General features: G+C 54.0%; 54 non-coding genes across 54 annotated transcripts; all 54 read left to right on the forward strand.

The window, feature by feature from the left end:
• The first annotated feature begins 691 nt into the window (after positions 1-691).
• Trnah-gug (transfer RNA histidin (anticodon GUG)) lies at positions 692-763 on the forward strand. The gene has a single exon. It is a non-coding gene; the product is annotated as a tRNA-His (tRNA).
• Positions 764-1,052: 289 nt separating this feature from the next.
• Positions 1,053-1,134, forward strand: Trnal-aag (transfer RNA leucine (anticodon AAG)). Its single transcript has one exon. It is a non-coding gene; the product is annotated as a tRNA-Leu (tRNA).
• An 80-nt stretch (positions 1,135-1,214) lies between these two features.
• Trnal-cag (transfer RNA leucine (anticodon CAG)) lies at positions 1,215-1,296 on the forward strand. The gene has a single exon. It is a non-coding gene; the product is annotated as a tRNA-Leu (tRNA).
• Positions 1,297-1,981: 685 nt separating this feature from the next.
• Trnah-gug (transfer RNA histidin (anticodon GUG)) lies at positions 1,982-2,053 on the forward strand. Its single transcript has one exon. It is a non-coding gene; the product is annotated as a tRNA-His (tRNA).
• A 289-nt stretch (positions 2,054-2,342) lies between these two features.
• On the forward strand, positions 2,343-2,424 carry Trnal-aag (transfer RNA leucine (anticodon AAG)). Its single transcript has one exon. It is a non-coding gene; the product is annotated as a tRNA-Leu (tRNA).
• Positions 2,425-2,504: 80 nt separating this feature from the next.
• Positions 2,505-2,586, forward strand: Trnal-cag (transfer RNA leucine (anticodon CAG)). Its single transcript has one exon. It is a non-coding gene; the product is annotated as a tRNA-Leu (tRNA).
• A 695-nt stretch (positions 2,587-3,281) lies between these two features.
• Positions 3,282-3,353, forward strand: Trnah-gug (transfer RNA histidin (anticodon GUG)). Its single transcript has one exon. It is a non-coding gene; the product is annotated as a tRNA-His (tRNA).
• A 289-nt stretch (positions 3,354-3,642) lies between these two features.
• On the forward strand, positions 3,643-3,724 carry Trnal-aag (transfer RNA leucine (anticodon AAG)). Its single transcript has one exon. It is a non-coding gene; the product is annotated as a tRNA-Leu (tRNA).
• Positions 3,725-3,804: 80 nt separating this feature from the next.
• Trnal-cag (transfer RNA leucine (anticodon CAG)) lies at positions 3,805-3,886 on the forward strand. Its single transcript has one exon. It is a non-coding gene; the product is annotated as a tRNA-Leu (tRNA).
• Positions 3,887-4,581: 695 nt separating this feature from the next.
• Positions 4,582-4,653, forward strand: Trnah-gug (transfer RNA histidin (anticodon GUG)). The gene has a single exon. It is a non-coding gene; the product is annotated as a tRNA-His (tRNA).
• A 289-nt stretch (positions 4,654-4,942) lies between these two features.
• Trnal-aag (transfer RNA leucine (anticodon AAG)) lies at positions 4,943-5,024 on the forward strand. The gene has a single exon. It is a non-coding gene; the product is annotated as a tRNA-Leu (tRNA).
• An 80-nt stretch (positions 5,025-5,104) lies between these two features.
• On the forward strand, positions 5,105-5,186 carry Trnal-cag (transfer RNA leucine (anticodon CAG)). Its single transcript has one exon. It is a non-coding gene; the product is annotated as a tRNA-Leu (tRNA).
• Positions 5,187-5,881: 695 nt separating this feature from the next.
• Positions 5,882-5,953, forward strand: Trnah-gug (transfer RNA histidin (anticodon GUG)). Its single transcript has one exon. It is a non-coding gene; the product is annotated as a tRNA-His (tRNA).
• Positions 5,954-6,242: 289 nt separating this feature from the next.
• On the forward strand, positions 6,243-6,324 carry Trnal-aag (transfer RNA leucine (anticodon AAG)). The gene has a single exon. It is a non-coding gene; the product is annotated as a tRNA-Leu (tRNA).
• Positions 6,325-6,404: 80 nt separating this feature from the next.
• Trnal-cag (transfer RNA leucine (anticodon CAG)) lies at positions 6,405-6,486 on the forward strand. The gene has a single exon. It is a non-coding gene; the product is annotated as a tRNA-Leu (tRNA).
• A 695-nt stretch (positions 6,487-7,181) lies between these two features.
• On the forward strand, positions 7,182-7,253 carry Trnah-gug (transfer RNA histidin (anticodon GUG)). Its single transcript has one exon. It is a non-coding gene; the product is annotated as a tRNA-His (tRNA).
• A 289-nt stretch (positions 7,254-7,542) lies between these two features.
• Positions 7,543-7,624, forward strand: Trnal-aag (transfer RNA leucine (anticodon AAG)). Its single transcript has one exon. It is a non-coding gene; the product is annotated as a tRNA-Leu (tRNA).
• An 80-nt stretch (positions 7,625-7,704) lies between these two features.
• Trnal-cag (transfer RNA leucine (anticodon CAG)) lies at positions 7,705-7,786 on the forward strand. The gene has a single exon. It is a non-coding gene; the product is annotated as a tRNA-Leu (tRNA).
• Positions 7,787-8,481: 695 nt separating this feature from the next.
• Trnah-gug (transfer RNA histidin (anticodon GUG)) lies at positions 8,482-8,553 on the forward strand. The gene has a single exon. It is a non-coding gene; the product is annotated as a tRNA-His (tRNA).
• A 289-nt stretch (positions 8,554-8,842) lies between these two features.
• Positions 8,843-8,924, forward strand: Trnal-aag (transfer RNA leucine (anticodon AAG)). Its single transcript has one exon. It is a non-coding gene; the product is annotated as a tRNA-Leu (tRNA).
• An 80-nt stretch (positions 8,925-9,004) lies between these two features.
• On the forward strand, positions 9,005-9,086 carry Trnal-cag (transfer RNA leucine (anticodon CAG)). Its single transcript has one exon. It is a non-coding gene; the product is annotated as a tRNA-Leu (tRNA).
• A 695-nt stretch (positions 9,087-9,781) lies between these two features.
• Positions 9,782-9,853, forward strand: Trnah-gug (transfer RNA histidin (anticodon GUG)). The gene has a single exon. It is a non-coding gene; the product is annotated as a tRNA-His (tRNA).
• A 289-nt stretch (positions 9,854-10,142) lies between these two features.
• Trnal-aag (transfer RNA leucine (anticodon AAG)) lies at positions 10,143-10,224 on the forward strand. Its single transcript has one exon. It is a non-coding gene; the product is annotated as a tRNA-Leu (tRNA).
• An 80-nt stretch (positions 10,225-10,304) lies between these two features.
• Positions 10,305-10,386, forward strand: Trnal-cag (transfer RNA leucine (anticodon CAG)). Its single transcript has one exon. It is a non-coding gene; the product is annotated as a tRNA-Leu (tRNA).
• Positions 10,387-11,071: 685 nt separating this feature from the next.
• Positions 11,072-11,143, forward strand: Trnah-gug (transfer RNA histidin (anticodon GUG)). Its single transcript has one exon. It is a non-coding gene; the product is annotated as a tRNA-His (tRNA).
• Positions 11,144-11,432: 289 nt separating this feature from the next.
• On the forward strand, positions 11,433-11,514 carry Trnal-aag (transfer RNA leucine (anticodon AAG)). The gene has a single exon. It is a non-coding gene; the product is annotated as a tRNA-Leu (tRNA).
• An 80-nt stretch (positions 11,515-11,594) lies between these two features.
• On the forward strand, positions 11,595-11,676 carry Trnal-cag (transfer RNA leucine (anticodon CAG)). Its single transcript has one exon. It is a non-coding gene; the product is annotated as a tRNA-Leu (tRNA).
• A 695-nt stretch (positions 11,677-12,371) lies between these two features.
• Positions 12,372-12,443, forward strand: Trnah-gug (transfer RNA histidin (anticodon GUG)). Its single transcript has one exon. It is a non-coding gene; the product is annotated as a tRNA-His (tRNA).
• A 289-nt stretch (positions 12,444-12,732) lies between these two features.
• Trnal-aag (transfer RNA leucine (anticodon AAG)) lies at positions 12,733-12,814 on the forward strand. The gene has a single exon. It is a non-coding gene; the product is annotated as a tRNA-Leu (tRNA).
• An 80-nt stretch (positions 12,815-12,894) lies between these two features.
• Trnal-cag (transfer RNA leucine (anticodon CAG)) lies at positions 12,895-12,976 on the forward strand. The gene has a single exon. It is a non-coding gene; the product is annotated as a tRNA-Leu (tRNA).
• A 695-nt stretch (positions 12,977-13,671) lies between these two features.
• Trnah-gug (transfer RNA histidin (anticodon GUG)) lies at positions 13,672-13,743 on the forward strand. Its single transcript has one exon. It is a non-coding gene; the product is annotated as a tRNA-His (tRNA).
• A 289-nt stretch (positions 13,744-14,032) lies between these two features.
• Trnal-aag (transfer RNA leucine (anticodon AAG)) lies at positions 14,033-14,114 on the forward strand. The gene has a single exon. It is a non-coding gene; the product is annotated as a tRNA-Leu (tRNA).
• Positions 14,115-14,194: 80 nt separating this feature from the next.
• Positions 14,195-14,276, forward strand: Trnal-cag (transfer RNA leucine (anticodon CAG)). Its single transcript has one exon. It is a non-coding gene; the product is annotated as a tRNA-Leu (tRNA).
• A 695-nt stretch (positions 14,277-14,971) lies between these two features.
• Positions 14,972-15,043, forward strand: Trnah-gug (transfer RNA histidin (anticodon GUG)). Its single transcript has one exon. It is a non-coding gene; the product is annotated as a tRNA-His (tRNA).
• Positions 15,044-15,332: 289 nt separating this feature from the next.
• Positions 15,333-15,414, forward strand: Trnal-aag (transfer RNA leucine (anticodon AAG)). Its single transcript has one exon. It is a non-coding gene; the product is annotated as a tRNA-Leu (tRNA).
• Positions 15,415-15,494: 80 nt separating this feature from the next.
• Positions 15,495-15,576, forward strand: Trnal-cag (transfer RNA leucine (anticodon CAG)). Its single transcript has one exon. It is a non-coding gene; the product is annotated as a tRNA-Leu (tRNA).
• Positions 15,577-16,271: 695 nt separating this feature from the next.
• On the forward strand, positions 16,272-16,343 carry Trnah-gug (transfer RNA histidin (anticodon GUG)). Its single transcript has one exon. It is a non-coding gene; the product is annotated as a tRNA-His (tRNA).
• A 289-nt stretch (positions 16,344-16,632) lies between these two features.
• On the forward strand, positions 16,633-16,714 carry Trnal-aag (transfer RNA leucine (anticodon AAG)). Its single transcript has one exon. It is a non-coding gene; the product is annotated as a tRNA-Leu (tRNA).
• An 80-nt stretch (positions 16,715-16,794) lies between these two features.
• On the forward strand, positions 16,795-16,876 carry Trnal-cag (transfer RNA leucine (anticodon CAG)). The gene has a single exon. It is a non-coding gene; the product is annotated as a tRNA-Leu (tRNA).
• A 695-nt stretch (positions 16,877-17,571) lies between these two features.
• Trnah-gug (transfer RNA histidin (anticodon GUG)) lies at positions 17,572-17,643 on the forward strand. The gene has a single exon. It is a non-coding gene; the product is annotated as a tRNA-His (tRNA).
• A 289-nt stretch (positions 17,644-17,932) lies between these two features.
• On the forward strand, positions 17,933-18,014 carry Trnal-aag (transfer RNA leucine (anticodon AAG)). Its single transcript has one exon. It is a non-coding gene; the product is annotated as a tRNA-Leu (tRNA).
• Positions 18,015-18,094: 80 nt separating this feature from the next.
• Positions 18,095-18,176, forward strand: Trnal-cag (transfer RNA leucine (anticodon CAG)). Its single transcript has one exon. It is a non-coding gene; the product is annotated as a tRNA-Leu (tRNA).
• Positions 18,177-18,871: 695 nt separating this feature from the next.
• Trnah-gug (transfer RNA histidin (anticodon GUG)) lies at positions 18,872-18,943 on the forward strand. Its single transcript has one exon. It is a non-coding gene; the product is annotated as a tRNA-His (tRNA).
• A 289-nt stretch (positions 18,944-19,232) lies between these two features.
• Trnal-aag (transfer RNA leucine (anticodon AAG)) lies at positions 19,233-19,314 on the forward strand. The gene has a single exon. It is a non-coding gene; the product is annotated as a tRNA-Leu (tRNA).
• Positions 19,315-19,394: 80 nt separating this feature from the next.
• Trnal-cag (transfer RNA leucine (anticodon CAG)) lies at positions 19,395-19,476 on the forward strand. The gene has a single exon. It is a non-coding gene; the product is annotated as a tRNA-Leu (tRNA).
• A 695-nt stretch (positions 19,477-20,171) lies between these two features.
• On the forward strand, positions 20,172-20,243 carry Trnah-gug (transfer RNA histidin (anticodon GUG)). The gene has a single exon. It is a non-coding gene; the product is annotated as a tRNA-His (tRNA).
• Positions 20,244-20,532: 289 nt separating this feature from the next.
• Positions 20,533-20,614, forward strand: Trnal-aag (transfer RNA leucine (anticodon AAG)). Its single transcript has one exon. It is a non-coding gene; the product is annotated as a tRNA-Leu (tRNA).
• Positions 20,615-20,694: 80 nt separating this feature from the next.
• Trnal-cag (transfer RNA leucine (anticodon CAG)) lies at positions 20,695-20,776 on the forward strand. The gene has a single exon. It is a non-coding gene; the product is annotated as a tRNA-Leu (tRNA).
• A 695-nt stretch (positions 20,777-21,471) lies between these two features.
• Trnah-gug (transfer RNA histidin (anticodon GUG)) lies at positions 21,472-21,543 on the forward strand. The gene has a single exon. It is a non-coding gene; the product is annotated as a tRNA-His (tRNA).
• A 289-nt stretch (positions 21,544-21,832) lies between these two features.
• Trnal-aag (transfer RNA leucine (anticodon AAG)) lies at positions 21,833-21,914 on the forward strand. The gene has a single exon. It is a non-coding gene; the product is annotated as a tRNA-Leu (tRNA).
• Positions 21,915-21,994: 80 nt separating this feature from the next.
• Trnal-cag (transfer RNA leucine (anticodon CAG)) lies at positions 21,995-22,076 on the forward strand. The gene has a single exon. It is a non-coding gene; the product is annotated as a tRNA-Leu (tRNA).
• Positions 22,077-22,771: 695 nt separating this feature from the next.
• Trnah-gug (transfer RNA histidin (anticodon GUG)) lies at positions 22,772-22,843 on the forward strand. The gene has a single exon. It is a non-coding gene; the product is annotated as a tRNA-His (tRNA).
• A 289-nt stretch (positions 22,844-23,132) lies between these two features.
• On the forward strand, positions 23,133-23,214 carry Trnal-aag (transfer RNA leucine (anticodon AAG)). Its single transcript has one exon. It is a non-coding gene; the product is annotated as a tRNA-Leu (tRNA).
• Positions 23,215-23,294: 80 nt separating this feature from the next.
• Trnal-cag (transfer RNA leucine (anticodon CAG)) lies at positions 23,295-23,376 on the forward strand. The gene has a single exon. It is a non-coding gene; the product is annotated as a tRNA-Leu (tRNA).
• The last annotated feature ends 216 nt before the right edge of the window (positions 23,377-23,592 follow it).

Raw genomic sequence — 23,592 nt, forward strand, 5'->3', positions numbered from 1 at the left:
CTGCCAACGTTTTCTGTCTCGAAAACAGGAGCACTGATTGCCCGCCAAGGAAATAGCGCAGCAAAGCGTGAGCGTCGCTTTCTTAAATTGTCGTAGCACAGTGCGTGGTGTAACAACAGCATTCACCGGCGCAGTTTGGTCGCATGATTGCTGGCGTTCGTCTCCACGAGATACGTCCCGAGCATGCCGCTCTACAAAGTGGAAACGTTAATTTTTGCAGTTGTCGTCAAGTAGCTGGTGGACGCTTGCCGTGTTTGTTGGAGGAGCGCTTGTGTCGTTATCCGGTGTCGTCTAGTGGCTGGGATACCTGGCTCTCTCCCACGAGGCCCGGGTTCGATTCCCGGTACCGGAAGTGCACATTTTGTTGCTCCTCTTATGCGACTTGTCCCGACTGACGCTTCGCTGACGCTTGCAGAAATGTACGTTAAGTATGAATCACGGCCACAAGTGACGGCGAGAGAGATGCGACACCTGTCCACCTCTTATCGGGGCACGTACCTGTGGTCAACTGACTTGGAGGACTGCAAGACATTGCCAGGCAGCTAACCACTCTCGTAAGTGTCCTAACAGCGCAGGCACGTTCATTTGCTCATATACATATAACGAAGATCGCGTCTGACACAGTGGGCTGAGCTTTGCTGTGTATCTTGCAGGTGCAGTCGCGACACCTGCTTCCGAGGGTGCCTCCGTGGCCGTGATCGTCTAGTGGTTAGGACATTGCGTTGTGGCCGCAATAACCCAGGTTCGAATCCTGGTCACGGCAATTTTGAAGGTTTTGCCTGGCAGTTGCTGCAATCGTGATAGTCACCCAGTGTTTGAAATCACAATGCTCCCATCATTTTTCACTCATGTTCCGCAGGCCGCAGGTTGCACTACCATTTCATTATCAACAAGAAATTCGGCCGCCCCAGAGCGTGGGTAGCTGCCTGAGAGGTTAAATCTATAGTCGAAAGGGGCAGTTGTTTGAGGTACGATGAATGAGCAGCCAGTCGCAGCAGAACAGGAAACTGTGTCGTGCAGTGGTTTCTGGAGACGCGAAGAACGATGGCGCAGGTAGCGTGGCCGAGCGGTCTAAGGCGCTGGTTTAAGGCACCAGTCTCTTCGGAGGCGTGGGTTCGAATCCCACCGCTGCCAATTTTTACTTCTCGTTTTTGTGCATTTGCGGTGTGTTCTCGTGCGGTAGAACGCAGCTCCTGTGACCGCCGCGTCGCGGAGGTAGCGTGGCCGAGCGGTCTAAGGCGCTGGTTTCAGGCACCAGTCTCTTCGGAGGCGTGGGTTCGAATCCCATCGCTGCCAACGTTTTCTGTCTCGAAAACAGGAGCACTGATTGCCCGCCAAGGAAATAGCGCAGCAAAGCGTGAGCGTCGCTTTCTTAAATTGTCGTAGCACAGTGCGTGGTGTAACAACAGCATTCACCGGCGCAGTTTGGTCGCATGATTGCTGGCGTTCGTCTCCACGAGATACGTCCCGAGCATGCCGCTCTACAAAGTGGAAACGTTAATTTTTGCAGTTGTCGTCAAGTAGCTGGTGGACGCTTGCCGTGTTTGTTGGAGGAGCGCTTGTGTCGTTATCCGGTGTCGTCTAGTGGCTGGGATACCTGGCTCTCTCCCACGAGGCCCGGGTTCGATTCCCGGTACCGGAAGTGCACATTTTGTTGCTCCTCTTATGCGACTTTGCTCGACTGACGCTTCGCTGACGCTTGCAGAAATGTACGTTAAGTATGAATCACGGCCACAAGTGACGGCGAGAGAGATGCGACACCTGTCCACCTCTTATCGGGGCACGTACCTGTGGTCAACTGACTTGGAGGACTGCAAGACATTGCCAGGCAGCTAACCACTCTCGTAAGTGTCCTAACAGCGCAGGCACGTTCATTTGCTCATATACATATAACGAAGATCGCGTCTGACACAGTGGGCTGAGCTTTGCTGTGTATCTTGCAGGTGCAGTCGCGACACCTGCTTCCGAGGGTGCCTCCGTGGCCGTGATCGTCTAGTGGTTAGGACATTGCGTTGTGGCCGCAATAACCCAGGTTCGAATCCTGGTCACGGCAATTTTGAAGGTTTTGCCTGGCAGTTGCTGCAATCGTGATAGTCACCCAGTGTTTGAAATCACAATGCTCCCATCATTTTTCACTCATGTTCCGCAGGCCGCAGGTTGCACTACCATTTCATTATCAACAAGAAATTCGGCCGCCCCAGAGCGTGGGTAGCTGCCTGAGAGGTTAAATCTATAGTCGAAAGGGGCAGTTGTTTGAGGTACGATGAATGAGCAGCCAGTCGCAGCAGAACAGGAAACTGTGTCGTGCAGTGGTTTCTGGAGACGCGAAGAACGATGGCGCAGGTAGCGTGGCCGAGCGGTCTAAGGCGCTGGTTTAAGGCACCAGTCTCTTCGGAGGCGTGGGTTCGAATCCCACCGCTGCCAATTTTTACTTCTCGTTTTTGTGCATTTGCGGTGTGTTCTCGTGCGGTAGAACGCAGCTCCTGTGACCGCCGCGTCGCGGAGGTAGCGTGGCCGAGCGGTCTAAGGCGCTGGTTTCAGGCACCAGTCTCTTCGGAGGCGTGGGTTCGAATCCCATCGCTGCCAACGTTTTCTGTCTCGAAAACAGGAGCACTGATTGCCCGCCAAGGAAATAGCGCAGCAAAGCGTGAGCGTCGCTTTCTTAAATTGTCGTAGCACAGTGCGTGGTGTAACAACAGCATTCACCGGCGCAGTTTGGTCGCATGATTGCTGGCGTTCGTCTCCACGAGATACGTCCCGAGCATGCCGCTCTACAAAGTGGAAACGTTAATTTTTGCAGTTGTCGTCAAGTAGCTGGTGGACGCTTGCCGTGTTTGTTGGAGGAGCGCTTGTGTCGTTATCCGGTGTCGTCTAGTGGCTGGGATACCTGGCTCTCTCCCACGAGGCCCGGGTTCGATTCCCGGTACCGGAAGTGCACATTTTGTTGCTCCTCTTATGCGACTTGTCCCGACTTTGCTCGACTGACGCTTCGCTGACGCTTGCAGAAATGTACGTTAAGTATGAATCACGGCCACAAGTGACGGCGAGAGAGATGCGACACCTGTCCACCTCTTATCGGGGCACGTACCTGTGGTCAACTGACTTGGAGGACTGCAAGACATTGCCAGGCAGCTAACCACTCTCGTAAGTGTCCTAACAGCGCAGGCACGTTCATTTGCTCATATACATATAACGAAGATCGCGTCTGACACAGTGGGCTGAGCTTTGCTGTGTATCTTGCAGGTGCAGTCGCGACACCTGCTTCCGAGGGTGCCTCCGTGGCCGTGATCGTCTAGTGGTTAGGACATTGCGTTGTGGCCGCAATAACCCAGGTTCGAATCCTGGTCACGGCAATTTTGAAGGTTTTGCCTGGCAGTTGCTGCAATCGTGATAGTCACCCAGTGTTTGAAATCACAATGCTCCCATCATTTTTCACTCATGTTCCGCAGGCCGCAGGTTGCACTACCATTTCATTATCAACAAGAAATTCGGCCGCCCCAGAGCGTGGGTAGCTGCCTGAGAGGTTAAATCTATAGTCGAAAGGGGCAGTTGTTTGAGGTACGATGAATGAGCAGCCAGTCGCAGCAGAACAGGAAACTGTGTCGTGCAGTGGTTTCTGGAGACGCGAAGAACGATGGCGCAGGTAGCGTGGCCGAGCGGTCTAAGGCGCTGGTTTAAGGCACCAGTCTCTTCGGAGGCGTGGGTTCGAATCCCACCGCTGCCAATTTTTACTTCTCGTTTTTGTGCATTTGCGGTGTGTTCTCGTGCGGTAGAACGCAGCTCCTGTGACCGCCGCGTCGCGGAGGTAGCGTGGCCGAGCGGTCTAAGGCGCTGGTTTCAGGCACCAGTCTCTTCGGAGGCGTGGGTTCGAATCCCATCGCTGCCAACGTTTTCTGTCTCGAAAACAGGAGCACTGATTGCCCGCCAAGGAAATAGCGCAGCAAAGCGTGAGCGTCGCTTTCTTAAATTGTCGTAGCACAGTGCGTGGTGTAACAACAGCATTCACCGGCGCAGTTTGGTCGCATGATTGCTGGCGTTCGTCTCCACGAGATACGTCCCGAGCATGCCGCTCTACAAAGTGGAAACGTTAATTTTTGCAGTTGTCGTCAAGTAGCTGGTGGACGCTTGCCGTGTTTGTTGGAGGAGCGCTTGTGTCGTTATCCGGTGTCGTCTAGTGGCTGGGATACCTGGCTCTCTCCCACGAGGCCCGGGTTCGATTCCCGGTACCGGAAGTGCACATTTTGTTGCTCCTCTTATGCGACTTGTCCCGACTTTGCTCGACTGACGCTTCGCTGACGCTTGCAGAAATGTACGTTAAGTATGAATCACGGCCACAAGTGACGGCGAGAGAGATGCGACACCTGTCCACCTCTTATCGGGGCACGTACCTGTGGTCAACTGACTTGGAGGACTGCAAGACATTGCCAGGCAGCTAACCACTCTCGTAAGTGTCCTAACAGCGCAGGCACGTTCATTTGCTCATATACATATAACGAAGATCGCGTCTGACACAGTGGGCTGAGCTTTGCTGTGTATCTTGCAGGTGCAGTCGCGACACCTGCTTCCGAGGGTGCCTCCGTGGCCGTGATCGTCTAGTGGTTAGGACATTGCGTTGTGGCCGCAATAACCCAGGTTCGAATCCTGGTCACGGCAATTTTGAAGGTTTTGCCTGGCAGTTGCTGCAATCGTGATAGTCACCCAGTGTTTGAAATCACAATGCTCCCATCATTTTTCACTCATGTTCCGCAGGCCGCAGGTTGCACTACCATTTCATTATCAACAAGAAATTCGGCCGCCCCAGAGCGTGGGTAGCTGCCTGAGAGGTTAAATCTATAGTCGAAAGGGGCAGTTGTTTGAGGTACGATGAATGAGCAGCCAGTCGCAGCAGAACAGGAAACTGTGTCGTGCAGTGGTTTCTGGAGACGCGAAGAACGATGGCGCAGGTAGCGTGGCCGAGCGGTCTAAGGCGCTGGTTTAAGGCACCAGTCTCTTCGGAGGCGTGGGTTCGAATCCCACCGCTGCCAATTTTTACTTCTCGTTTTTGTGCATTTGCGGTGTGTTCTCGTGCGGTAGAACGCAGCTCCTGTGACCGCCGCGTCGCGGAGGTAGCGTGGCCGAGCGGTCTAAGGCGCTGGTTTCAGGCACCAGTCTCTTCGGAGGCGTGGGTTCGAATCCCATCGCTGCCAACGTTTTCTGTCTCGAAAACAGGAGCACTGATTGCCCGCCAAGGAAATAGCGCAGCAAAGCGTGAGCGTCGCTTTCTTAAATTGTCGTAGCACAGTGCGTGGTGTAACAACAGCATTCACCGGCGCAGTTTGGTCGCATGATTGCTGGCGTTCGTCTCCACGAGATACGTCCCGAGCATGCCGCTCTACAAAGTGGAAACGTTAATTTTTGCAGTTGTCGTCAAGTAGCTGGTGGACGCTTGCCGTGTTTGTTGGAGGAGCGCTTGTGTCGTTATCCGGTGTCGTCTAGTGGCTGGGATACCTGGCTCTCTCCCACGAGGCCCGGGTTCGATTCCCGGTACCGGAAGTGCACATTTTGTTGCTCCTCTTATGCGACTTGTCCCGACTTTGCTCGACTGACGCTTCGCTGACGCTTGCAGAAATGTACGTTAAGTATGAATCACGGCCACAAGTGACGGCGAGAGAGATGCGACACCTGTCCACCTCTTATCGGGGCACGTACCTGTGGTCAACTGACTTGGAGGACTGCAAGACATTGCCAGGCAGCTAACCACTCTCGTAAGTGTCCTAACAGCGCAGGCACGTTCATTTGCTCATATACATATAACGAAGATCGCGTCTGACACAGTGGGCTGAGCTTTGCTGTGTATCTTGCAGGTGCAGTCGCGACACCTGCTTCCGAGGGTGCCTCCGTGGCCGTGATCGTCTAGTGGTTAGGACATTGCGTTGTGGCCGCAATAACCCAGGTTCGAATCCTGGTCACGGCAATTTTGAAGGTTTTGCCTGGCAGTTGCTGCAATCGTGATAGTCACCCAGTGTTTGAAATCACAATGCTCCCATCATTTTTCACTCATGTTCCGCAGGCCGCAGGTTGCACTACCATTTCATTATCAACAAGAAATTCGGCCGCCCCAGAGCGTGGGTAGCTGCCTGAGAGGTTAAATCTATAGTCGAAAGGGGCAGTTGTTTGAGGTACGATGAATGAGCAGCCAGTCGCAGCAGAACAGGAAACTGTGTCGTGCAGTGGTTTCTGGAGACGCGAAGAACGATGGCGCAGGTAGCGTGGCCGAGCGGTCTAAGGCGCTGGTTTAAGGCACCAGTCTCTTCGGAGGCGTGGGTTCGAATCCCACCGCTGCCAATTTTTACTTCTCGTTTTTGTGCATTTGCGGTGTGTTCTCGTGCGGTAGAACGCAGCTCCTGTGACCGCCGCGTCGCGGAGGTAGCGTGGCCGAGCGGTCTAAGGCGCTGGTTTCAGGCACCAGTCTCTTCGGAGGCGTGGGTTCGAATCCCATCGCTGCCAACGTTTTCTGTCTCGAAAACAGGAGCACTGATTGCCCGCCAAGGAAATAGCGCAGCAAAGCGTGAGCGTCGCTTTCTTAAATTGTCGTAGCACAGTGCGTGGTGTAACAACAGCATTCACCGGCGCAGTTTGGTCGCATGATTGCTGGCGTTCGTCTCCACGAGATACGTCCCGAGCATGCCGCTCTACAAAGTGGAAACGTTAATTTTTGCAGTTGTCGTCAAGTAGCTGGTGGACGCTTGCCGTGTTTGTTGGAGGAGCGCTTGTGTCGTTATCCGGTGTCGTCTAGTGGCTGGGATACCTGGCTCTCTCCCACGAGGCCCGGGTTCGATTCCCGGTACCGGAAGTGCACATTTTGTTGCTCCTCTTATGCGACTTGTCCCGACTTTGCTCGACTGACGCTTCGCTGACGCTTGCAGAAATGTACGTTAAGTATGAATCACGGCCACAAGTGACGGCGAGAGAGATGCGACACCTGTCCACCTCTTATCGGGGCACGTACCTGTGGTCAACTGACTTGGAGGACTGCAAGACATTGCCAGGCAGCTAACCACTCTCGTAAGTGTCCTAACAGCGCAGGCACGTTCATTTGCTCATATACATATAACGAAGATCGCGTCTGACACAGTGGGCTGAGCTTTGCTGTGTATCTTGCAGGTGCAGTCGCGACACCTGCTTCCGAGGGTGCCTCCGTGGCCGTGATCGTCTAGTGGTTAGGACATTGCGTTGTGGCCGCAATAACCCAGGTTCGAATCCTGGTCACGGCAATTTTGAAGGTTTTGCCTGGCAGTTGCTGCAATCGTGATAGTCACCCAGTGTTTGAAATCACAATGCTCCCATCATTTTTCACTCATGTTCCGCAGGCCGCAGGTTGCACTACCATTTCATTATCAACAAGAAATTCGGCCGCCCCAGAGCGTGGGTAGCTGCCTGAGAGGTTAAATCTATAGTCGAAAGGGGCAGTTGTTTGAGGTACGATGAATGAGCAGCCAGTCGCAGCAGAACAGGAAACTGTGTCGTGCAGTGGTTTCTGGAGACGCGAAGAACGATGGCGCAGGTAGCGTGGCCGAGCGGTCTAAGGCGCTGGTTTAAGGCACCAGTCTCTTCGGAGGCGTGGGTTCGAATCCCACCGCTGCCAATTTTTACTTCTCGTTTTTGTGCATTTGCGGTGTGTTCTCGTGCGGTAGAACGCAGCTCCTGTGACCGCCGCGTCGCGGAGGTAGCGTGGCCGAGCGGTCTAAGGCGCTGGTTTCAGGCACCAGTCTCTTCGGAGGCGTGGGTTCGAATCCCATCGCTGCCAACGTTTTCTGTCTCGAAAACAGGAGCACTGATTGCCCGCCAAGGAAATAGCGCAGCAAAGCGTGAGCGTCGCTTTCTTAAATTGTCGTAGCACAGTGCGTGGTGTAACAACAGCATTCACCGGCGCAGTTTGGTCGCATGATTGCTGGCGTTCGTCTCCACGAGATACGTCCCGAGCATGCCGCTCTACAAAGTGGAAACGTTAATTTTTGCAGTTGTCGTCAAGTAGCTGGTGGACGCTTGCCGTGTTTGTTGGAGGAGCGCTTGTGTCGTTATCCGGTGTCGTCTAGTGGCTGGGATACCTGGCTCTCTCCCACGAGGCCCGGGTTCGATTCCCGGTACCGGAAGTGCACATTTTGTTGCTCCTCTTATGCGACTTGTCCCGACTTTGCTCGACTGACGCTTCGCTGACGCTTGCAGAAATGTACGTTAAGTATGAATCACGGCCACAAGTGACGGCGAGAGAGATGCGACACCTGTCCACCTCTTATCGGGGCACGTACCTGTGGTCAACTGACTTGGAGGACTGCAAGACATTGCCAGGCAGCTAACCACTCTCGTAAGTGTCCTAACAGCGCAGGCACGTTCATTTGCTCATATACATATAACGAAGATCGCGTCTGACACAGTGGGCTGAGCTTTGCTGTGTATCTTGCAGGTGCAGTCGCGACACCTGCTTCCGAGGGTGCCTCCGTGGCCGTGATCGTCTAGTGGTTAGGACATTGCGTTGTGGCCGCAATAACCCAGGTTCGAATCCTGGTCACGGCAATTTTGAAGGTTTTGCCTGGCAGTTGCTGCAATCGTGATAGTCACCCAGTGTTTGAAATCACAATGCTCCCATCATTTTTCACTCATGTTCCGCAGGCCGCAGGTTGCACTACCATTTCATTATCAACAAGAAATTCGGCCGCCCCAGAGCGTGGGTAGCTGCCTGAGAGGTTAAATCTATAGTCGAAAGGGGCAGTTGTTTGAGGTACGATGAATGAGCAGCCAGTCGCAGCAGAACAGGAAACTGTGTCGTGCAGTGGTTTCTGGAGACGCGAAGAACGATGGCGCAGGTAGCGTGGCCGAGCGGTCTAAGGCGCTGGTTTAAGGCACCAGTCTCTTCGGAGGCGTGGGTTCGAATCCCACCGCTGCCAATTTTTACTTCTCGTTTTTGTGCATTTGCGGTGTGTTCTCGTGCGGTAGAACGCAGCTCCTGTGACCGCCGCGTCGCGGAGGTAGCGTGGCCGAGCGGTCTAAGGCGCTGGTTTCAGGCACCAGTCTCTTCGGAGGCGTGGGTTCGAATCCCATCGCTGCCAACGTTTTCTGTCTCGAAAACAGGAGCACTGATTGCCCGCCAAGGAAATAGCGCAGCAAAGCGTGAGCGTCGCTTTCTTAAATTGTCGTAGCACAGTGCGTGGTGTAACAACAGCATTCACCGGCGCAGTTTGGTCGCATGATTGCTGGCGTTCGTCTCCACGAGATACGTCCCGAGCATGCCGCTCTACAAAGTGGAAACGTTAATTTTTGCAGTTGTCGTCAAGTAGCTGGTGGACGCTTGCCGTGTTTGTTGGAGGAGCGCTTGTGTCGTTATCCGGTGTCGTCTAGTGGCTGGGATACCTGGCTCTCTCCCACGAGGCCCGGGTTCGATTCCCGGTACCGGAAGTGCACATTTTGTTGCTCCTCTTATGCGACTTGTCCCGACTTTGCTCGACTGACGCTTCGCTGACGCTTGCAGAAATGTACGTTAAGTATGAATCACGGCCACAAGTGACGGCGAGAGAGATGCGACACCTGTCCACCTCTTATCGGGGCACGTACCTGTGGTCAACTGACTTGGAGGACTGCAAGACATTGCCAGGCAGCTAACCACTCTCGTAAGTGTCCTAACAGCGCAGGCACGTTCATTTGCTCATATACATATAACGAAGATCGCGTCTGACACAGTGGGCTGAGCTTTGCTGTGTATCTTGCAGGTGCAGTCGCGACACCTGCTTCCGAGGGTGCCTCCGTGGCCGTGATCGTCTAGTGGTTAGGACATTGCGTTGTGGCCGCAATAACCCAGGTTCGAATCCTGGTCACGGCAATTTTGAAGGTTTTGCCTGGCAGTTGCTGCAATCGTGATAGTCACCCAGTGTTTGAAATCACAATGCTCCCATCATTTTTCACTCATGTTCCGCAGGCCGCAGGTTGCACTACCATTTCATTATCAACAAGAAATTCGGCCGCCCCAGAGCGTGGGTAGCTGCCTGAGAGGTTAAATCTATAGTCGAAAGGGGCAGTTGTTTGAGGTACGATGAATGAGCAGCCAGTCGCAGCAGAACAGGAAACTGTGTCGTGCAGTGGTTTCTGGAGACGCGAAGAACGATGGCGCAGGTAGCGTGGCCGAGCGGTCTAAGGCGCTGGTTTAAGGCACCAGTCTCTTCGGAGGCGTGGGTTCGAATCCCACCGCTGCCAATTTTTACTTCTCGTTTTTGTGCATTTGCGGTGTGTTCTCGTGCGGTAGAACGCAGCTCCTGTGACCGCCGCGTCGCGGAGGTAGCGTGGCCGAGCGGTCTAAGGCGCTGGTTTCAGGCACCAGTCTCTTCGGAGGCGTGGGTTCGAATCCCATCGCTGCCAACGTTTTCTGTCTCGAAAACAGGAGCACTGATTGCCCGCCAAGGAAATAGCGCAGCAAAGCGTGAGCGTCGCTTTCTTAAATTGTCGTAGCACAGTGCGTGGTGTAACAACAGCATTCACCGGCGCAGTTTGGTCGCATGATTGCTGGCGTTCGTCTCCACGAGATACGTCCCGAGCATGCCGCTCTACAAAGTGGAAACGTTAATTTTTGCAGTTGTCGTCAAGTAGCTGGTGGACGCTTGCCGTGTTTGTTGGAGGAGCGCTTGTGTCGTTATCCGGTGTCGTCTAGTGGCTGGGATACCTGGCTCTCTCCCACGAGGCCCGGGTTCGATTCCCGGTACCGGAAGTGCACATTTTGTTGCTCCTCTTATGCGACTTTGCTCGACTGACGCTTCGCTGACGCTTGCAGAAATGTACGTTAAGTATGAATCACGGCCACAAGTGACGGCGAGAGAGATGCGACACCTGTCCACCTCTTATCGGGGCACGTACCTGTGGTCAACTGACTTGGAGGACTGCAAGACATTGCCAGGCAGCTAACCACTCTCGTAAGTGTCCTAACAGCGCAGGCACGTTCATTTGCTCATATACATATAACGAAGATCGCGTCTGACACAGTGGGCTGAGCTTTGCTGTGTATCTTGCAGGTGCAGTCGCGACACCTGCTTCCGAGGGTGCCTCCGTGGCCGTGATCGTCTAGTGGTTAGGACATTGCGTTGTGGCCGCAATAACCCAGGTTCGAATCCTGGTCACGGCAATTTTGAAGGTTTTGCCTGGCAGTTGCTGCAATCGTGATAGTCACCCAGTGTTTGAAATCACAATGCTCCCATCATTTTTCACTCATGTTCCGCAGGCCGCAGGTTGCACTACCATTTCATTATCAACAAGAAATTCGGCCGCCCCAGAGCGTGGGTAGCTGCCTGAGAGGTTAAATCTATAGTCGAAAGGGGCAGTTGTTTGAGGTACGATGAATGAGCAGCCAGTCGCAGCAGAACAGGAAACTGTGTCGTGCAGTGGTTTCTGGAGACGCGAAGAACGATGGCGCAGGTAGCGTGGCCGAGCGGTCTAAGGCGCTGGTTTAAGGCACCAGTCTCTTCGGAGGCGTGGGTTCGAATCCCACCGCTGCCAATTTTTACTTCTCGTTTTTGTGCATTTGCGGTGTGTTCTCGTGCGGTAGAACGCAGCTCCTGTGACCGCCGCGTCGCGGAGGTAGCGTGGCCGAGCGGTCTAAGGCGCTGGTTTCAGGCACCAGTCTCTTCGGAGGCGTGGGTTCGAATCCCATCGCTGCCAACGTTTTCTGTCTCGAAAACAGGAGCACTGATTGCCCGCCAAGGAAATAGCGCAGCAAAGCGTGAGCGTCGCTTTCTTAAATTGTCGTAGCACAGTGCGTGGTGTAACAACAGCATTCACCGGCGCAGTTTGGTCGCATGATTGCTGGCGTTCGTCTCCACGAGATACGTCCCGAGCATGCCGCTCTACAAAGTGGAAACGTTAATTTTTGCAGTTGTCGTCAAGTAGCTGGTGGACGCTTGCCGTGTTTGTTGGAGGAGCGCTTGTGTCGTTATCCGGTGTCGTCTAGTGGCTGGGATACCTGGCTCTCTCCCACGAGGCCCGGGTTCGATTCCCGGTACCGGAAGTGCACATTTTGTTGCTCCTCTTATGCGACTTGTCCCGACTTTGCTCGACTGACGCTTCGCTGACGCTTGCAGAAATGTACGTTAAGTATGAATCACGGCCACAAGTGACGGCGAGAGAGATGCGACACCTGTCCACCTCTTATCGGGGCACGTACCTGTGGTCAACTGACTTGGAGGACTGCAAGACATTGCCAGGCAGCTAACCACTCTCGTAAGTGTCCTAACAGCGCAGGCACGTTCATTTGCTCATATACATATAACGAAGATCGCGTCTGACACAGTGGGCTGAGCTTTGCTGTGTATCTTGCAGGTGCAGTCGCGACACCTGCTTCCGAGGGTGCCTCCGTGGCCGTGATCGTCTAGTGGTTAGGACATTGCGTTGTGGCCGCAATAACCCAGGTTCGAATCCTGGTCACGGCAATTTTGAAGGTTTTGCCTGGCAGTTGCTGCAATCGTGATAGTCACCCAGTGTTTGAAATCACAATGCTCCCATCATTTTTCACTCATGTTCCGCAGGCCGCAGGTTGCACTACCATTTCATTATCAACAAGAAATTCGGCCGCCCCAGAGCGTGGGTAGCTGCCTGAGAGGTTAAATCTATAGTCGAAAGGGGCAGTTGTTTGAGGTACGATGAATGAGCAGCCAGTCGCAGCAGAACAGGAAACTGTGTCGTGCAGTGGTTTCTGGAGACGCGAAGAACGATGGCGCAGGTAGCGTGGCCGAGCGGTCTAAGGCGCTGGTTTAAGGCACCAGTCTCTTCGGAGGCGTGGGTTCGAATCCCACCGCTGCCAATTTTTACTTCTCGTTTTTGTGCATTTGCGGTGTGTTCTCGTGCGGTAGAACGCAGCTCCTGTGACCGCCGCGTCGCGGAGGTAGCGTGGCCGAGCGGTCTAAGGCGCTGGTTTCAGGCACCAGTCTCTTCGGAGGCGTGGGTTCGAATCCCATCGCTGCCAACGTTTTCTGTCTCGAAAACAGGAGCACTGATTGCCCGCCAAGGAAATAGCGCAGCAAAGCGTGAGCGTCGCTTTCTTAAATTGTCGTAGCACAGTGCGTGGTGTAACAACAGCATTCACCGGCGCAGTTTGGTCGCATGATTGCTGGCGTTCGTCTCCACGAGATACGTCCCGAGCATGCCGCTCTACAAAGTGGAAACGTTAATTTTTGCAGTTGTCGTCAAGTAGCTGGTGGACGCTTGCCGTGTTTGTTGGAGGAGCGCTTGTGTCGTTATCCGGTGTCGTCTAGTGGCTGGGATACCTGGCTCTCTCCCACGAGGCCCGGGTTCGATTCCCGGTACCGGAAGTGCACATTTTGTTGCTCCTCTTATGCGACTTGTCCCGACTTTGCTCGACTGACGCTTCGCTGACGCTTGCAGAAATGTACGTTAAGTATGAATCACGGCCACAAGTGACGGCGAGAGAGATGCGACACCTGTCCACCTCTTATCGGGGCACGTACCTGTGGTCAACTGACTTGGAGGACTGCAAGACATTGCCAGGCAGCTAACCACTCTCGTAAGTGTCCTAACAGCGCAGGCACGTTCATTTGCTCATATACATATAACGAAGATCGCGTCTGACACAGTGGGCTGAGCTTTGCTGTGTATCTTGCAGGTGCAGTCGCGACACCTGCTTCCGAGGGTGCCTCCGTGGCCGTGATCGTCTAGTGGTTAGGACATTGCGTTGTGGCCGCAATAACCCAGGTTCGAATCCTGGTCACGGCAATTTTGAAGGTTTTGCCTGGCAGTTGCTGCAATCGTGATAGTCACCCAGTGTTTGAAATCACAATGCTCCCATCATTTTTCACTCATGTTCCGCAGGCCGCAGGTTGCACTACCATTTCATTATCAACAAGAAATTCGGCCGCCCCAGAGCGTGGGTAGCTGCCTGAGAGGTTAAATCTATAGTCGAAAGGGGCAGTTGTTTGAGGTACGATGAATGAGCAGCCAGTCGCAGCAGAACAGGAAACTGTGTCGTGCAGTGGTTTCTGGAGACGCGAAGAACGATGGCGCAGGTAGCGTGGCCGAGCGGTCTAAGGCGCTGGTTTAAGGCACCAGTCTCTTCGGAGGCGTGGGTTCGAATCCCACCGCTGCCAATTTTTACTTCTCGTTTTTGTGCATTTGCGGTGTGTTCTCGTGCGGTAGAACGCAGCTCCTGTGACCGCCGCGTCGCGGAGGTAGCGTGGCCGAGCGGTCTAAGGCGCTGGTTTCAGGCACCAGTCTCTTCGGAGGCGTGGGTTCGAATCCCATCGCTGCCAACGTTTTCTGTCTCGAAAACAGGAGCACTGATTGCCCGCCAAGGAAATAGCGCAGCAAAGCGTGAGCGTCGCTTTCTTAAATTGTCGTAGCACAGTGCGTGGTGTAACAACAGCATTCACCGGCGCAGTTTGGTCGCATGATTGCTGGCGTTCGTCTCCACGAGATACGTCCCGAGCATGCCGCTCTACAAAGTGGAAACGTTAATTTTTGCAGTTGTCGTCAAGTAGCTGGTGGACGCTTGCCGTGTTTGTTGGAGGAGCGCTTGTGTCGTTATCCGGTGTCGTCTAGTGGCTGGGATACCTGGCTCTCTCCCACGAGGCCCGGGTTCGATTCCCGGTACCGGAAGTGCACATTTTGTTGCTCCTCTTATGCGACTTGTCCCGACTTTGCTCGACTGACGCTTCGCTGACGCTTGCAGAAATGTACGTTAAGTATGAATCACGGCCACAAGTGACGGCGAGAGAGATGCGACACCTGTCCACCTCTTATCGGGGCACGTACCTGTGGTCAACTGACTTGGAGGACTGCAAGACATTGCCAGGCAGCTAACCACTCTCGTAAGTGTCCTAACAGCGCAGGCACGTTCATTTGCTCATATACATATAACGAAGATCGCGTCTGACACAGTGGGCTGAGCTTTGCTGTGTATCTTGCAGGTGCAGTCGCGACACCTGCTTCCGAGGGTGCCTCCGTGGCCGTGATCGTCTAGTGGTTAGGACATTGCGTTGTGGCCGCAATAACCCAGGTTCGAATCCTGGTCACGGCAATTTTGAAGGTTTTGCCTGGCAGTTGCTGCAATCGTGATAGTCACCCAGTGTTTGAAATCACAATGCTCCCATCATTTTTCACTCATGTTCCGCAGGCCGCAGGTTGCACTACCATTTCATTATCAACAAGAAATTCGGCCGCCCCAGAGCGTGGGTAGCTGCCTGAGAGGTTAAATCTATAGTCGAAAGGGGCAGTTGTTTGAGGTACGATGAATGAGCAGCCAGTCGCAGCAGAACAGGAAACTGTGTCGTGCAGTGGTTTCTGGAGACGCGAAGAACGATGGCGCAGGTAGCGTGGCCGAGCGGTCTAAGGCGCTGGTTTAAGGCACCAGTCTCTTCGGAGGCGTGGGTTCGAATCCCACCGCTGCCAATTTTTACTTCTCGTTTTTGTGCATTTGCGGTGTGTTCTCGTGCGGTAGAACGCAGCTCCTGTGACCGCCGCGTCGCGGAGGTAGCGTGGCCGAGCGGTCTAAGGCGCTGGTTTCAGGCACCAGTCTCTTCGGAGGCGTGGGTTCGAATCCCATCGCTGCCAACGTTTTCTGTCTCGAAAACAGGAGCACTGATTGCCCGCCAAGGAAATAGCGCAGCAAAGCGTGAGCGTCGCTTTCTTAAATTGTCGTAGCACAGTGCGTGGTGTAACAACAGCATTCACCGGCGCAGTTTGGTCGCATGATTGCTGGCGTTCGTCTCCACGAGATACGTCCCGAGCATGCCGCTCTACAAAGTGGAAACGTTAATTTTTGCAGTTGTCGTCAAGTAGCTGGTGGACGCTTGCCGTGTTTGTTGGAGGAGCGCTTGTGTCGTTATCCGGTGTCGTCTAGTGGCTGGGATACCTGGCTCTCTCCCACGAGGCCCGGGTTCGATTCCCGGTACCGGAAGTGCACATTTTGTTGCTCCTCTTATGCGACTTGTCCCGACTTTGCTCGACTGACGCTTCGCTGACGCTTGCAGAAATGTACGTTAAGTATGAATCACGGCCACAAGTGACGGCGAGAGAGATGCGACACCTGTCCACCTCTTATCGGGGCACGTACCTGTGGTCAACTGACTTGGAGGACTGCAAGACATTGCCAGGCAGCTAACCACTCTCGTAAGTGTCCTAACAGCGCAGGCACGTTCATTTGCTCATATACATATAACGAAGATCGCGTCTGACACAGTGGGCTGAGCTTTGCTGTGTATCTTGCAGGTGCAGTCGCGACACCTGCTTCCGAGGGTGCCTCCGTGGCCGTGATCGTCTAGTGGTTAGGACATTGCGTTGTGGCCGCAATAACCCAGGTTCGAATCCTGGTCACGGCAATTTTGAAGGTTTTGCCTGGCAGTTGCTGCAATCGTGATAGTCACCCAGTGTTTGAAATCACAATGCTCCCATCATTTTTCACTCATGTTCCGCAGGCCGCAGGTTGCACTACCATTTCATTATCAACAAGAAATTCGGCCGCCCCAGAGCGTGGGTAGCTGCCTGAGAGGTTAAATCTATAGTCGAAAGGGGCAGTTGTTTGAGGTACGATGAATGAGCAGCCAGTCGCAGCAGAACAGGAAACTGTGTCGTGCAGTGGTTTCTGGAGACGCGAAGAACGATGGCGCAGGTAGCGTGGCCGAGCGGTCTAAGGCGCTGGTTTAAGGCACCAGTCTCTTCGGAGGCGTGGGTTCGAATCCCACCGCTGCCAATTTTTACTTCTCGTTTTTGTGCATTTGCGGTGTGTTCTCGTGCGGTAGAACGCAGCTCCTGTGACCGCCGCGTCGCGGAGGTAGCGTGGCCGAGCGGTCTAAGGCGCTGGTTTCAGGCACCAGTCTCTTCGGAGGCGTGGGTTCGAATCCCATCGCTGCCAACGTTTTCTGTCTCGAAAACAGGAGCACTGATTGCCCGCCAAGGAAATAGCGCAGCAAAGCGTGAGCGTCGCTTTCTTAAATTGTCGTAGCACAGTGCGTGGTGTAACAACAGCATTCACCGGCGCAGTTTGGTCGCATGATTGCTGGCGTTCGTCTCCACGAGATACGTCCCGAGCATGCCGCTCTACAAAGTGGAAACGTTAATTTTTGCAGTTGTCGTCAAGTAGCTGGTGGACGCTTGCCGTGTTTGTTGGAGGAGCGCTTGTGTCGTTATCCGGTGTCGTCTAGTGGCTGGGATACCTGGCTCTCTCCCACGAGGCCCGGGTTCGATTCCCGGTACCGGAAGTGCACATTTTGTTGCTCCTCTTATGCGACTTGTCCCGACTTTGCTCGACTGACGCTTCGCTGACGCTTGCAGAAATGTACGTTAAGTATGAATCACGGCCACAAGTGACGGCGAGAGAGATGCGACACCTGTCCACCTCTTATCGGGGCACGTACCTGTGGTCAACTGACTTGGAGGACTGCAAGACATTGCCAGGCAGCTAACCACTCTCGTAAGTGTCCTAACAGCGCAGGCACGTTCATTTGCTCATATACATATAACGAAGATCGCGTCTGACACAGTGGGCTGAGCTTTGCTGTGTATCTTGCAGGTGCAGTCGCGACACCTGCTTCCGAGGGTGCCTCCGTGGCCGTGATCGTCTAGTGGTTAGGACATTGCGTTGTGGCCGCAATAACCCAGGTTCGAATCCTGGTCACGGCAATTTTGAAGGTTTTGCCTGGCAGTTGCTGCAATCGTGATAGTCACCCAGTGTTTGAAATCACAATGCTCCCATCATTTTTCACTCATGTTCCGCAGGCCGCAGGTTGCACTACCATTTCATTATCAACAAGAAATTCGGCCGCCCCAGAGCGTGGGTAGCTGCCTGAGAGGTTAAATCTATAGTCGAAAGGGGCAGTTGTTTGAGGTACGATGAATGAGCAGCCAGTCGCAGCAGAACAGGAAACTGTGTCGTGCAGTGGTTTCTGGAGACGCGAAGAACGATGGCGCAGGTAGCGTGGCCGAGCGGTCTAAGGCGCTGGTTTAAGGCACCAGTCTCTTCGGAGGCGTGGGTTCGAATCCCACCGCTGCCAATTTTTACTTCTCGTTTTTGTGCATTTGCGGTGTGTTCTCGTGCGGTAGAACGCAGCTCCTGTGACCGCCGCGTCGCGGAGGTAGCGTGGCCGAGCGGTCTAAGGCGCTGGTTTCAGGCACCAGTCTCTTCGGAGGCGTGGGTTCGAATCCCATCGCTGCCAACGTTTTCTGTCTCGAAAACAGGAGCACTGATTGCCCGCCAAGGAAATAGCGCAGCAAAGCGTGAGCGTCGCTTTCTTAAATTGTCGTAGCACAGTGCGTGGTGTAACAACAGCATTCACCGGCGCAGTTTGGTCGCATGATTGCTGGCGTTCGTCTCCACGAGATACGTCCCGAGCATGCCGCTCTACAAAGTGGAAACGTTAATTTTTGCAGTTGTCGTCAAGTAGCTGGTGGACGCTTGCCGTGTTTGTTGGAGGAGCGCTTGTGTCGTTATCCGGTGTCGTCTAGTGGCTGGGATACCTGGCTCTCTCCCACGAGGCCCGGGTTCGATTCCCGGTACCGGAAGTGCACATTTTGTTGCTCCTCTTATGCGACTTGTCCCGACTTTGCTCGACTGACGCTTCGCTGACGCTTGCAGAAATGTACGTTAAGTATGAATCACGGCCACAAGTGACGGCGAGAGAGATGCGACACCTGTCCACCTCTTATCGGGGCACGTACCTGTGGTCAACTGACTTGGAGGACTGCAAGACATTGCCAGGCAGCTAACCACTCTCGTAAGTGTCCTAACAGCGCAGGCACGTTCATTTGCTCATATACATATAACGAAGATCGCGTCTGACACAGTGGGCTGAGCTTTGCTGTGTATCTTGCAGGTGCAGTCGCGACACCTGCTTCCGAGGGTGCCTCCGTGGCCGTGATCGTCTAGTGGTTAGGACATTGCGTTGTGGCCGCAATAACCCAGGTTCGAATCCTGGTCACGGCAATTTTGAAGGTTTTGCCTGGCAGTTGCTGCAATCGTGATAGTCACCCAGTGTTTGAAATCACAATGCTCCCATCATTTTTCACTCATGTTCCGCAGGCCGCAGGTTGCACTACCATTTCATTATCAACAAGAAATTCGGCCGCCCCAGAGCGTGGGTAGCTGCCTGAGAGGTTAAATCTATAGTCGAAAGGGGCAGTTGTTTGAGGTACGATGAATGAGCAGCCAGTCGCAGCAGAACAGGAAACTGTGTCGTGCAGTGGTTTCTGGAGACGCGAAGAACGATGGCGCAGGTAGCGTGGCCGAGCGGTCTAAGGCGCTGGTTTAAGGCACCAGTCTCTTCGGAGGCGTGGGTTCGAATCCCACCGCTGCCAATTTTTACTTCTCGTTTTTGTGCATTTGCGGTGTGTTCTCGTGCGGTAGAACGCAGCTCCTGTGACCGCCGCGTCGCGGAGGTAGCGTGGCCGAGCGGTCTAAGGCGCTGGTTTCAGGCACCAGTCTCTTCGGAGGCGTGGGTTCGAATCCCATCGCTGCCAACGTTTTCTGTCTCGAAAACAGGAGCACTGATTGCCCGCCAAGGAAATAGCGCAGCAAAGCGTGAGCGTCGCTTTCTTAAATTGTCGTAGCACAGTGCGTGGTGTAACAACAGCATTCACCGGCGCAGTTTGGTCGCATGATTGCTGGCGTTCGTCTCCACGAGATACGTCCCGAGCATGCCGCTCTACAAAGTGGAAACGTTAATTTTTGCAGTTGTCGTCAAGTAGCTGGTGGACGCTTGCCGTGTTTGTTGGAGGAGCGCTTGTGTCGTTATCCGGTGTCGTCTAGTGGCTGGGATACCTGGCTCTCTCCCACGAGGCCCGGGTTCGATTCCCGGTACCGGAAGTGCACATTTTGTTGCTCCTCTTATGCGACTTGTCCCGACTTTGCTCGACTGACGCTTCGCTGACGCTTGCAGAAATGTACGTTAAGTATGAATCACGGCCACAAGTGACGGCGAGAGAGATGCGACACCTGTCCACCTCTTATCGGGGCACGTACCTGTGGTCAACTGACTTGGAGGACTGCAAGACATTGCCAGGCAGCTAACCACTCTCGTAAGTGTCCTAACAGCGCAGGCACGTTCATTTGCTCATATACATATAACGAAGATCGCGTCTGACACAGTGGGCTGAGCTTTGCTGTGTATCTTGCAGGTGCAGTCGCGACACCTGCTTCCGAGGGTGCCTCCGTGGCCGTGATCGTCTAGTGGTTAGGACATTGCGTTGTGGCCGCAATAACCCAGGTTCGAATCCTGGTCACGGCAATTTTGAAGGTTTTGCCTGGCAGTTGCTGCAATCGTGATAGTCACCCAGTGTTTGAAATCACAATGCTCCCATCATTTTTCACTCATGTTCCGCAGGCCGCAGGTTGCACTACCATTTCATTATCAACAAGAAATTCGGCCGCCCCAGAGCGTGGGTAGCTGCCTGAGAGGTTAAATCTATAGTCGAAAGGGGCAGTTGTTTGAGGTACGATGAATGAGCAGCCAGTCGCAGCAGAACAGGAAACTGTGTCGTGCAGTGGTTTCTGGAGACGCGAAGAACGATGGCGCAGGTAGCGTGGCCGAGCGGTCTAAGGCGCTGGTTTAAGGCACCAGTCTCTTCGGAGGCGTGGGTTCGAATCCCACCGCTGCCAATTTTTACTTCTCGTTTTTGTGCATTTGCGGTGTGTTCTCGTGCGGTAGAACGCAGCTCCTGTGACCGCCGCGTCGCGGAGGTAGCGTGGCCGAGCGGTCTAAGGCGCTGGTTTCAGGCACCAGTCTCTTCGGAGGCGTGGGTTCGAATCCCATCGCTGCCAACGTTTTCTGTCTCGAAAACAGGAGCACTGATTGCCCGCCAAGGAAATAGCGCAGCAAAGCGTGAGCGTCGCTTTCTTAAATTGTCGTAGCACAGTGCGTGGTGTAACAACAGCATTCACCAGCGCAGTTTGGTCGCATGATTGCTGGCGTTCGTCTCCACGAGATACGTCCCGAGCATGCCGCTCTACAAAGTGGAAACGTTAATTTTTGCAGTTGTCGTCAAGTAGCTGGTGGACGCTTGCCGTGTTTGTTGGAGGAGCGCTTGTGTCGTTATCCGGTGTCGTCTAGTGGCTGGGATACCTGGCTCTCTCCCACGAGGCCCGGGTTCGATTCCCGGTACCGGAAGTGCACATTTTGTTGCTCCTCTTATGCGACTTGTCCCGACTTTGCTCGACTGACGCTTCGCTGACGCTTGCAGAAATGTACGTTAAGTATGAATCACGGCCACAAGTGACGGCGAGAGAGATGCGACACCTGTCCACCTCTTATCGGGGCACGTACCTGTGGTCAACTGACTTGGAGGACTGCAAGACATTGCCAGGCAGCTAACCACTCTCGTAAGTGTCCTAACAGCGCAGGCACGTTCATTTGCTCATATACATATAACGAAGATCGCGTCTGACACAGTGGGCTGAGCTTTGCTGTGTATCTTGCAGGTGCAGTCGCGACACCTGCTTCCGAGGGTGCCTCCGTGGCCGTGATCGTCTAGTGGTTAGGACATTGCGTTGTGGCCGCAATAACCCAGGTTCGAATCCTGGTCACGGCAATTTTGAAGGTTTTGCCTGGCAGTTGCTGCAATCGTGATAGTCACCCAGTGTTTGAAATCACAATGCTCCCATCATTTTTCACTCATGTTCCGCAGGCCGCAGGTTGCACTACCATTTCATTATCAACAAGAAATTCGGCCGCCCCAGAGCGTGGGTAGCTGCCTGAGAGGTTAAATCTATAGTCGAAAGGGGCAGTTGTTTGAGGTACGATGAATGAGCAGCCAGTCGCAGCAGAACAGGAAACTGTGTCGTGCAGTGGTTTCTGGAGACGCGAAGAACGATGGCGCAGGTAGCGTGGCCGAGCGGTCTAAGGCGCTGGTTTAAGGCACCAGTCTCTTCGGAGGCGTGGGTTCGAATCCCACCGCTGCCAATTTTTACTTCTCGTTTTTGTGCATTTGCGGTGTGTTCTCGTGCGGTAGAACGCAGCTCCTGTGACCGCCGCGTCGCGGAGGTAGCGTGGCCGAGCGGTCTAAGGCGCTGGTTTCAGGCACCAGTCTCTTCGGAGGCGTGGGTTCGAATCCCATCGCTGCCAACGTTTTCTGTCTCGAAAACAGGAGCACTGATTGCCCGCCAAGGAAATAGCGCAGCAAAGCGTGAGCGTCGCTTTCTTAAATTGTCGTAGCACAGTGCGTGGTGTAACAACAGCATTCACCGGCGCAGTTTGGTCGCATGATTGCTGGCGTTCGTCTCCACGAGATACGTCCCGAGCATGCCGCTCTACAAAGTGGAAACGTTAATTTTTGCAGTTGTCGTCAAGTAGCTGGTGGACGCTTGCCGTGTTTGTTGGAGGAGCGCTTGTGTCGTTATCCGGTGTCGTCTAGTGGCTGGGATACCTGGCTCTCTCCCACGAGGCCCGGGTTCGATTCCCGGTACCGGAAGTGCACATTTTGTTGCTCCTCTTATGCGACTTGTCCCGACTTTGCTCGACTGACGCTTCGCTGACGCTTGCAGAAATGTACGTTAAGTATGAATCACGGCCACAAGTGACGGCGAGAGAGATGCGACACCTGTCCACCTCTTATCGGGGCACGTACCTGTGGTCAACTGACTTGGAGGACTGCAAGACATTGCCAGGCAGCTAACCACTCTCGTAAGTGTCCTAACAGCGCAGGCACGTTCATTTGCTCATATACATATAACGAAGATCGCGTCTGACACAGTGGGCTGAGCTTTGCTGTGTATCTTGCAGGTGCAGTCGCGACACCTGCTTCCGAGGGTGCCTCCGTGGCCGTGATCGTCTAGTGGTTAGGACATTGCGTTGTGGCCGCAATAACCCAGGTTCGAATCCTGGTCACGGCAATTTTGAAGGTTTTGCCTGGCAGTTGCTGCAATCGTGATAGTCACCCAGTGTTTGAAATCACAATGCTCCCATCATTTTTCACTCATGTTCCGCAGGCCGCAGGTTGCACTACCATTTCATTATCAACAAGAAATTCGGCCGCCCCAGAGCGTGGGTAGCTGCCTGAGAGGTTAAATCTATAGTCGAAAGGGGCAGTTGTTTGAGGTACGATGAATGAGCAGCCAGTCGCAGCAGAACAGGAAACTGTGTCGTGCAGTGGTTTCTGGAGACGCGAAGAACGATGGCGCAGGTAGCGTGGCCGAGCGGTCTAAGGCGCTGGTTTAAGGCACCAGTCTCTTCGGAGGCGTGGGTTCGAATCCCACCGCTGCCAATTTTTACTTCTCGTTTTTGTGCATTTGCGGTGTGTTCTCGTGCGGTAGAACGCAGCTCCTGTGACCGCCGCGTCGCGGAGGTAGCGTGGCCGAGCGGTCTAAGGCGCTGGTTTCAGGCACCAGTCTCTTCGGAGGCGTGGGTTCGAATCCCATCGCTGCCAACGTTTTCTGTCTCGAAAACAGGAGCACTGATTGCCCGCCAAGGAAATAGCGCAGCGAAGCGTGAGCGTCGCTTTCTTAAATTGTCGTAGCACAGTGCGTGGTGTAACAACAGCATTCACCGGCGCAGTTTGGTCGCATGATTGCTGGCGTTCGTCTCCACGAGATACGTCCCGAGCATGCCGCTCTACAAAGTGGAAACGTTAATTTTTGCAGTT

This window comes from Schistocerca cancellata, unplaced genomic scaffold (assembly GCF_023864275.1).
Source record: "Schistocerca cancellata isolate TAMUIC-IGC-003103 unplaced genomic scaffold, iqSchCanc2.1 HiC_scaffold_579, whole genome shotgun sequence".
NCBI lineage: Eukaryota > Metazoa > Arthropoda > Insecta > Orthoptera > Acrididae > Schistocerca > Schistocerca cancellata.